The sequence below is a fragment of the Aegilops tauschii genome, chromosome 1, assembly GCF_002575655.3.
Source record: "Aegilops tauschii subsp. strangulata cultivar AL8/78 chromosome 1, Aet v6.0, whole genome shotgun sequence".
Taxonomy (NCBI): domain Eukaryota; kingdom Viridiplantae; phylum Streptophyta; class Magnoliopsida; order Poales; family Poaceae; genus Aegilops; species Aegilops tauschii.
The window spans coordinates 453,680,651-453,688,159 of NC_053035.3; positions in this window are offsets into that span (position 1 = coordinate 453,680,651).

The window sequence follows — 7,509 nt, forward strand, 5'->3', positions numbered from 1 at the left end:
TTAATATGCCGAACATTTTTCTAATATATGGTGGAATTCTTAAATATACAATGAATATAATTTTAATATACACTTAACTTTTTAAAACTCATATTGAAAAAAATAGAAATATATTTTTACCTATTTACGTCTGTAAAACATCAGCCGGTTTTTATGTGTGTGTGGGGGGGAGGGGGGCAATTGACTAGAAAAACAAAGAGAAAAAAACAACATATAGCTTTTGCGTGAGAGTGGGCCCGCCGTTTGCATTGCATGCACCCGTGGCCTTTGTTGTTTGACGCCCACGAACGTCATAGAAGAGGTCTCATATTTGTCCTCAACATAATGCCCCGTGCTCCAATCTGTTAGAATACAACTTGTAATAGGATTAGGACTCCTACTCGGTTTGTAATAGGGCTAGGTAAGGTTTGGCTCTAATATATACCTCTTGTATTGGCACAATATTGCATCAACAATTATTCAATACAATTCTACATGGTATCAGACTTATGATCCTAGGGTATGGCTAAACCGCCGGCCTCTCCACCGCCGCCGCCCGGCTACTTCGAGCGGCGCGCCGCCATCGTCGCCGCGGCCGCGGCCTCCTCTGCCTCTACCTCTACTCTAGCTCTACCTCCACCAATACCCCCTTCCATCTCCTTCACCGACATCATCTCCGATATTAGCCCCTACATCCCCGTAACCCTAGACCTCGCTGCTCACAACTACTACCATTGGCGTCACCTCTTCGACGTCCATCTTGGGCGATGCAATCTGGGCTCTCACGTTGCTGACGACTCTCTTCCTCAACTTCATGATCCGCAATGGGTCAAGGATGATCTCGCCATTATTCAATGGATCTACATCCGAGTCTCCACAGAAATCTTCAATCTCGTCCACTATGACGGTGCCTCCGCCGCCGATCTATGGGCGGGCCTTCGTCAGCTCTTCCAGGACAACGTCGACGCTCGCGCCAACAACCTCCACACTGAGCTTCAGAATACGGTGCAAGGTGATGCACCAGTCGGCGTCTACTGCCAACGCCTCAAGGCGATCGCGGATGAACTCCGCGAACTTGGTGATCCGATCGAAGATCACCAGCTTATCAACATCCTCCTCCTCGGTCTCAGCGAGCGGTTCGAGAAGCAGGCCTCCTTCATCCCTATGATGCGCCCGCGGCCCTCCTTCGCCGAGGTTCGCTCGATGCTCCAATGGGCCCATCGTGCCCTAACTACGAAGGACTCCCGTCCTCAGGTCTTCACTGCTTCTCCTCGCCCGCCTGCATCGACGCCGCCACCGCCACCTCCACCAACAGCACCTCCTCAACCATCTGGCTGGCGTCCAAGTCCCAACTACCGGGGCAAAAACCCTAGGCCGCCGCAGTTCTGCACGACGCCTGCTCCTGCTCCGCCCCCGGCTCCACCAACTGCACCATCACCGCCCCCGGCTTCATCAACTGCACCACCGCCGCTGCCCGGATGGCGCCCATCTCGTGATCCATGGGCAGGGCTGGTCCAGGCGTGGCCTATGCCCTGGCCCGCCCCTACGCCATATGGTGCCCCGCCTGCTTATACCGGGGGCTGGCAGCCCGACGCTCGCCCTCACACCGGCGCGCCCATCCTCGCGCCCCGACAGCCGACGGCCGCGTACCACGCTGCTCCCTCCTACGCGCCACCGATCTACAACACCAGTCCTTATGCATCCTATGGCGCTCCATCGCCCCCCTACATGCAGCAGTACAATGATGGTGTCTCTCTCTTTACGCCGATGCCGGCCCTACTGCCAACGCCACCACACCCGCCAGCTCCCATGCCTACACCGGCCTCTACTTCGACTCCGAGCTGGGACCAAGCTGAAGGAAATACGCCCTAGAGGCAATAATAAAGTTATTATTTATTTCCTCATATCATGATAAATGTTTATTATTCATGCTAGAATTGTATTAACCGAAAACATAATACATGTGTGAATACATAGACAAACATAGTGTCACTAGTATGCCTCTACTTGCACTACAAAAAAAAGACACATCCGTGACATTTTGGGCCGAACGAATTTTTTTTCTGTCATACATATGACACTTCTATGACGATAATTGTGACAAAACCCGGTATCATCATAGATGTGGTGGGCTCCTACTTCTATGACAAAAAATCATGACAGAAAATGGGCTTTTCGCCCTGCGCGGGCCGGAGACGCAGCTGCATGACATTCTTTGGGCCGTCCATGACGGAAAAAACCGTGGTAGAAGCGAGGGGGAGGAAAATTTCAGGGAGTCCCCGGTTACGGTGGGAGGTCGGGGGCCGAGCGATGCGCGTTTTTCTCGTACACGTACGCGCGTGTGTGCGAGGCGTTGGCTCTAACTGAACCCGAGCGATTGCACTACAGGCTACGCGTTACTGAACCCGGGCGATCGATCGATGGCTGTTAACTGAACCCGATCGAGCGATTCCTTCGCTACTGCTGCTAACTGAAGCCGATCGATTGGATGAACAGTGAGCGTTGCAGGGGGGTTGGATGAACAGTGAGCGGTGGCGTTGCCTCTGGATGAACATGACCCCGTGGTGTGGAGGGCTGGATGAACAGTAGATGGTAGAGGGGTGCCCGTGGAGGGGTGGTTGAACAGGACCCCGTGGTGTGGAGGGCTGTATGAACAGTAGACGGTGGAGGGGTGCCCGTGGAGGGGTGGTTGAACAGTAGCCGGTGGAGTAGCGCGCGGTGGAGGCTGGATGAACAGGAGCCCGTGGAGGCTGGAGGAGGTCGACGGTAGCCCGTGGAGGCTGGAGGAGGTCGACGGTGGAGATGAACAGTATCCCGTGGAGTCCCGTTTTGCGGTACGCCACACCCCTCCCGATGAACAGGACCCCCATTTCGACTGTAGGAGGTCCGTTTCATCCGTTTTGCGGTACGCCACACCCCTCCCAATCAACAGGACCCCCGTTTCGACCGTAGGAGGTCCGTTTCGTCCGTTTTGCGGTACGCCGCACCCCTCCCGATCAACAGGACCCCCGTTTCGACCGTAGGAGGTCCGTTTCGTCCGTTTTGCGGTACGCCACACCCCTCCCGATCAACAGGACCCCCGTTTCAACCGTAGGAGGTTCGTTTCGTCTGTTTTGCGGTACGCCACACCCCTCCCGATCAACAGGACCCTGTTCCGAACGTAGAAGGTCCGTTTCCTCCGTTTTGCGGTATGCCAGGCCTCATTTCCATCGCCTGTTCCATCCAAGCCCTCCCGATGAACACGACCACGCATTCCGTTCCGACCCAGCCGGTTGGCTCCCACGCGTTCCGTTGCCTCCCGATGAACACGACGCATTCCGTTGCCTCCCCATGAACACGACGCATTCCGTTGCCTCCCCATGAACACGATGACGACGATGTTTCTCCGTTCCGGCCCAGCCATGTATACGAGCCCTGGCCGTACGTATGCGCGAGTAGGCGTTCGAGACCCCGCCCGTATGTACACATACGTGGCCGTATTTTCTTTCTTGCACCCTGGCCGCTGTACGTGCGTGTACATGCTACGTGCGCGCCTCTACTACGACACGTGCGCGCCTCTACTACGACACGTGTGCGCCTCTACTACGACACGTGCGCGCCTCTACATCGACCAGTATGTACGTACACGTTCGCGACCAGAATGACAACGCTACGTACGCTTCGACCAGGTGGGTCCCGACTGTCAGGCACTTCCTTGCCTGCGAAGATGTAGCTGGTGGGTCCCAGCAGTCAGGGGGGCGAATCGTTTTTTTTCGGACGCACTTCCTTGCGTGCGAAGATGTAGCCGGTGGGTCCCAGCAGTCAGGGGGCGAATTGTTTTTTTTGCCCGGACGCACTTCCTTGCGTGCGAAGGTGTAGCTGGTAGGTCCCAGCAGTCAGGGGGGTGAATCGTTTTTTTTGGCCGGACGCACTTCCTTGCGTGCGAAGATGAAGCTGGTGGGTCCCAGCAGTCAAGGGGAAACGTTTTTTCCGCGTAATACAGTGGCCTGTCCAGTGGGTCCCAGCTGTCAGGTGGAGGAATCATTATTTTCCGCGTAATAAGGAGGCACTTCCTTGCTGCGGCCGTGGACCCAGCTGTCAGCCTCTCCACGTACAGTCCACGTCCGATGGAAGTCGTTCCTTGACCACGTTGACCAGGCCGTGCCGAGAGCACCACGACGGTGGACGACAGCAAGGCCTAGGAAGGGGACGACGCGGAGCCGGGGAAGACGCGGCAGTGGAAGCCCGCGCGGAGAGGAGTACGAGGGTTCACTGGTTCGGCTGCGGTGTGAGGCTGCCGTCGCAGCAGGGCCTGGCCAGTGGTGGGAATAGTAGGGGGCAGTGAGGCCTCCGCGGCAGCACAGCCGTCCACGGGAGGCAGGAGCATGCGGCACGACCGGCGCTGCTTTGGGCGGCTGGAGCAAGAAGACCAGAGGTTGAAGAAGCACTACGGCCATTGGATGGACATCGTATGGTCACTGGAGCTAGAATCGTTCATATTGACTAAGTTGACAAAGCCCTCCGTCCCCGTCAACTTAGTTGGCCCACAAGTCATCCTCCCACTATGGTGGGTCCCAGCTAGCAGGGGGTATTCATTTTTTGTGCGTAATAAGGAGGCACTTTCTTGCGTGCGAAGATATAGCTGGTGGGTCCGACATGTCAGCGGGGGGAACGTTTTTTCCGTGAAATACAGAGGCCCTTCCGGTGGGTCCCAGCTGTCAGATGGAGGAATCATTATTTTGCGCGTACAGTCCATGGCCGATGGATGTCGTTCGTTGACCACGTTGACCAGGCCGCGCCGAGAGCACCATGGCGGTGGACGACAGTGAGGCCTAGGAAGGGAACGACACGGAGCCGGGGAAGACTCGATGATGGTTGCCCACGCGGTGGGGAGTACGAGGGTTTACTGGTCCGGCTGCCGTCGCTGGAAAATAACAAGAGGTGTGGGTGAGTAGAGGAATGGCCTGGCAGCAATGAAGTAGGGTGGGGCGGTGCGGCCTGTGCGGCAGCATAGCCGGCCACGGGAGGCGGGAGCAGGCAGTCCCACCGGAGCTGGTTTGGGCGGCTGGAGCAAGAAGATCAGATATTGAAGAAGCAGCACGGCCGTTGGATTAACATCCAATGGTCACTGCTGCTAGAATCGTTTGTGGACTAAGTTGACAAAGCCAAAGTACACATCAACCTAGTAGACCCACAAGTCAGCCTCCAAATCTGTCCCAAACAGCATACAGCCCGAAATTTCTAGCCAGATTCAAATTAATTTTAAATCTAAATATACCCTAATTTAAATTCAATGAAATTTTACCCGCACAAAAACAATGAAATTTAAAATATCAAAATTCGAAAGAAAACAGTATTTTGGAACTAATTGCCTGTTTGCTGTATTTTTTCATTTTACAGCCCATTTATTATTACTTATAGCCCATTTCTTATTACTTATAGCCCATTTTCTGGGCAAAATGCATCCCTCCTCGTCTTGAAAGATTTCCGGCCCAGCAGGGCGTAGAAAAGCAAGTAGGCCTACGTTGGTTATTCTACAAAAAAAACAAAATAGTTGGCTAGCCATTTTCAGAAAGGAAAAAAACAAACTGGGCTGGTCATGTGCTAAACATATGAAATAAAAGCCTGGGTTAGACGGGCCACGGGTCCCGCACAACCCAGTTGATACCCTTCTCCGTCCCGACAAAACAAAATTACTGCGCGCACTGCTGGGTCCCTACTGTCATCCTCACCATGTACAGTCATCTCCTTATTCCTCTCGGTTGTTGACCATGTTGACAACACCGGAGGGCGGCGCCGCGGCGAGCGAACCAAGGCGAAGGACGATGGTGAGGCCTCGGACGGGAACGAACAGGAGCCGGGGAAGATCACAGCCAGCCGTGGGAGGCGGGAGCAGGCGGTCCCGCCGGCGCTGGTTTGGCTTTGGTGGCTCGAGGAAGAAGAGACTGAAGAAACGCGACAGACGTTGAATGTCAATCCAACGGTCAAGGTTGGCACAATCGTTTGTTGACTAAGCGGACACCAAGTAGCATACTTTTTTATATATAGGAAGAAAACTGCGAGGAAAATGCGTTTGTCTGCCGTCCTCCTCACAGGGAACGTTCGCCACATAAGTGACTAGCACCCTTGGTTTTCAACCGAGAGGTCTTGGGTTCGAGTCCCAGGAACTCTCAATTTTGTCCTCCTTCCTTCCTCGCAAAAAAAGGGAAAGAAAATAAAAGACTTGGGAAGGCGTACAGAACAAGCTAGTGTACCAGTAAAGAGACGTTGTCGAGTTTTAGAAAAAAGAAAGATGTGCTCATGTAGCTGGTTCGAATCCAAACCTAGACTATGACTGTATATGGTGCTATGCTACTCTACAAGTAATGAAACTGACATATCCAACGTTCGCTTCTCCTCTTCTCTACTTACTCTGCCTAGCATCAGAAGCTCTGGCCGCAACAACCATGTCCGCTGGCTGCTCGTCCACCTGCTCTTCAGCAGGCAACAACCAGATATGCGCCAAGTCGCCACCCGTACCATCGCCTGTGGGTCTCATCACACCCCCGCCGGCACGCGCACCGCAGCCGATTGCTCATCGCAACCCGCTGCCGTTGGTGTGGTGCCACTGCTGCAAATCACGCAGAGTCATCCGTCGCGTCTCAACCACAATCCGCAACCCTGGCCGAGTCTTCTACAAATGCCCGAATCATGGGGTAATAATATGTTTAAGTGTTGTTCTGCTGCTTTCAGTTGCTGATTTTTTAATAGTTTGGTTGATGATCTTCCAATTTGATTCGTGCAGAAAAGGGAAGATTTGTGTGATTTGTATTTCTGGGAAGTTGCTGATGTGGGGGAATGCAACTACACTGATTATTTGGTTAGCCGAGGAATCCCAATACCAGCAGGTTGGGGTGTTGGACAAGTAACTGAAGGAACGGCAGAAGAGGAAGATGCAGAGCAGAAGGTTAAAGATGCAGTTCCTCTGATCATGGCCAAGCAACAGCTGCTGAACGGCCTTGACAGCAATGAGGAGATGAAAGAGCTTGTGAAGATAATAGGCAAAATCGATGTGCTCTGTAGGATGATTGTCTCTTTATTTGCAGCGTATGTAGCACTCGTGATGTATTCAATGGCTACGACATGAGCACTTTGCTTAAACTAGTAATGAATGAAACCTGTGTAGCAGGCTGGGCGTAGTGTTGTGAACATCTAATGATTTCTATTAACGGAAATCAGGGGGTATCCCCTTTTGCTCATATAAATAAATAAATAGCAGAGGCCCTGTCGGGTCAGCTTTGTTCTCATTCGAAGACGTCGAGCAAATTGCAGTCCAACAACAAACTATGTCATCAAATTCAAGTTTCACAGCCAAATATGAGTACAACTAAACAACAATGTCATCATGTTTTAGTTGTCATACAATCACCAAACACAAATCAGCATACATAACAAGTGACGTTCTCACAGCAAAATACTAAACAACATGTTCATCAGGTTTCAGTTGTCATAGCAAACACAATTTCACATAGTAGATAAAAAACGTCTTCTGACAGGCAAATACGACAAAAG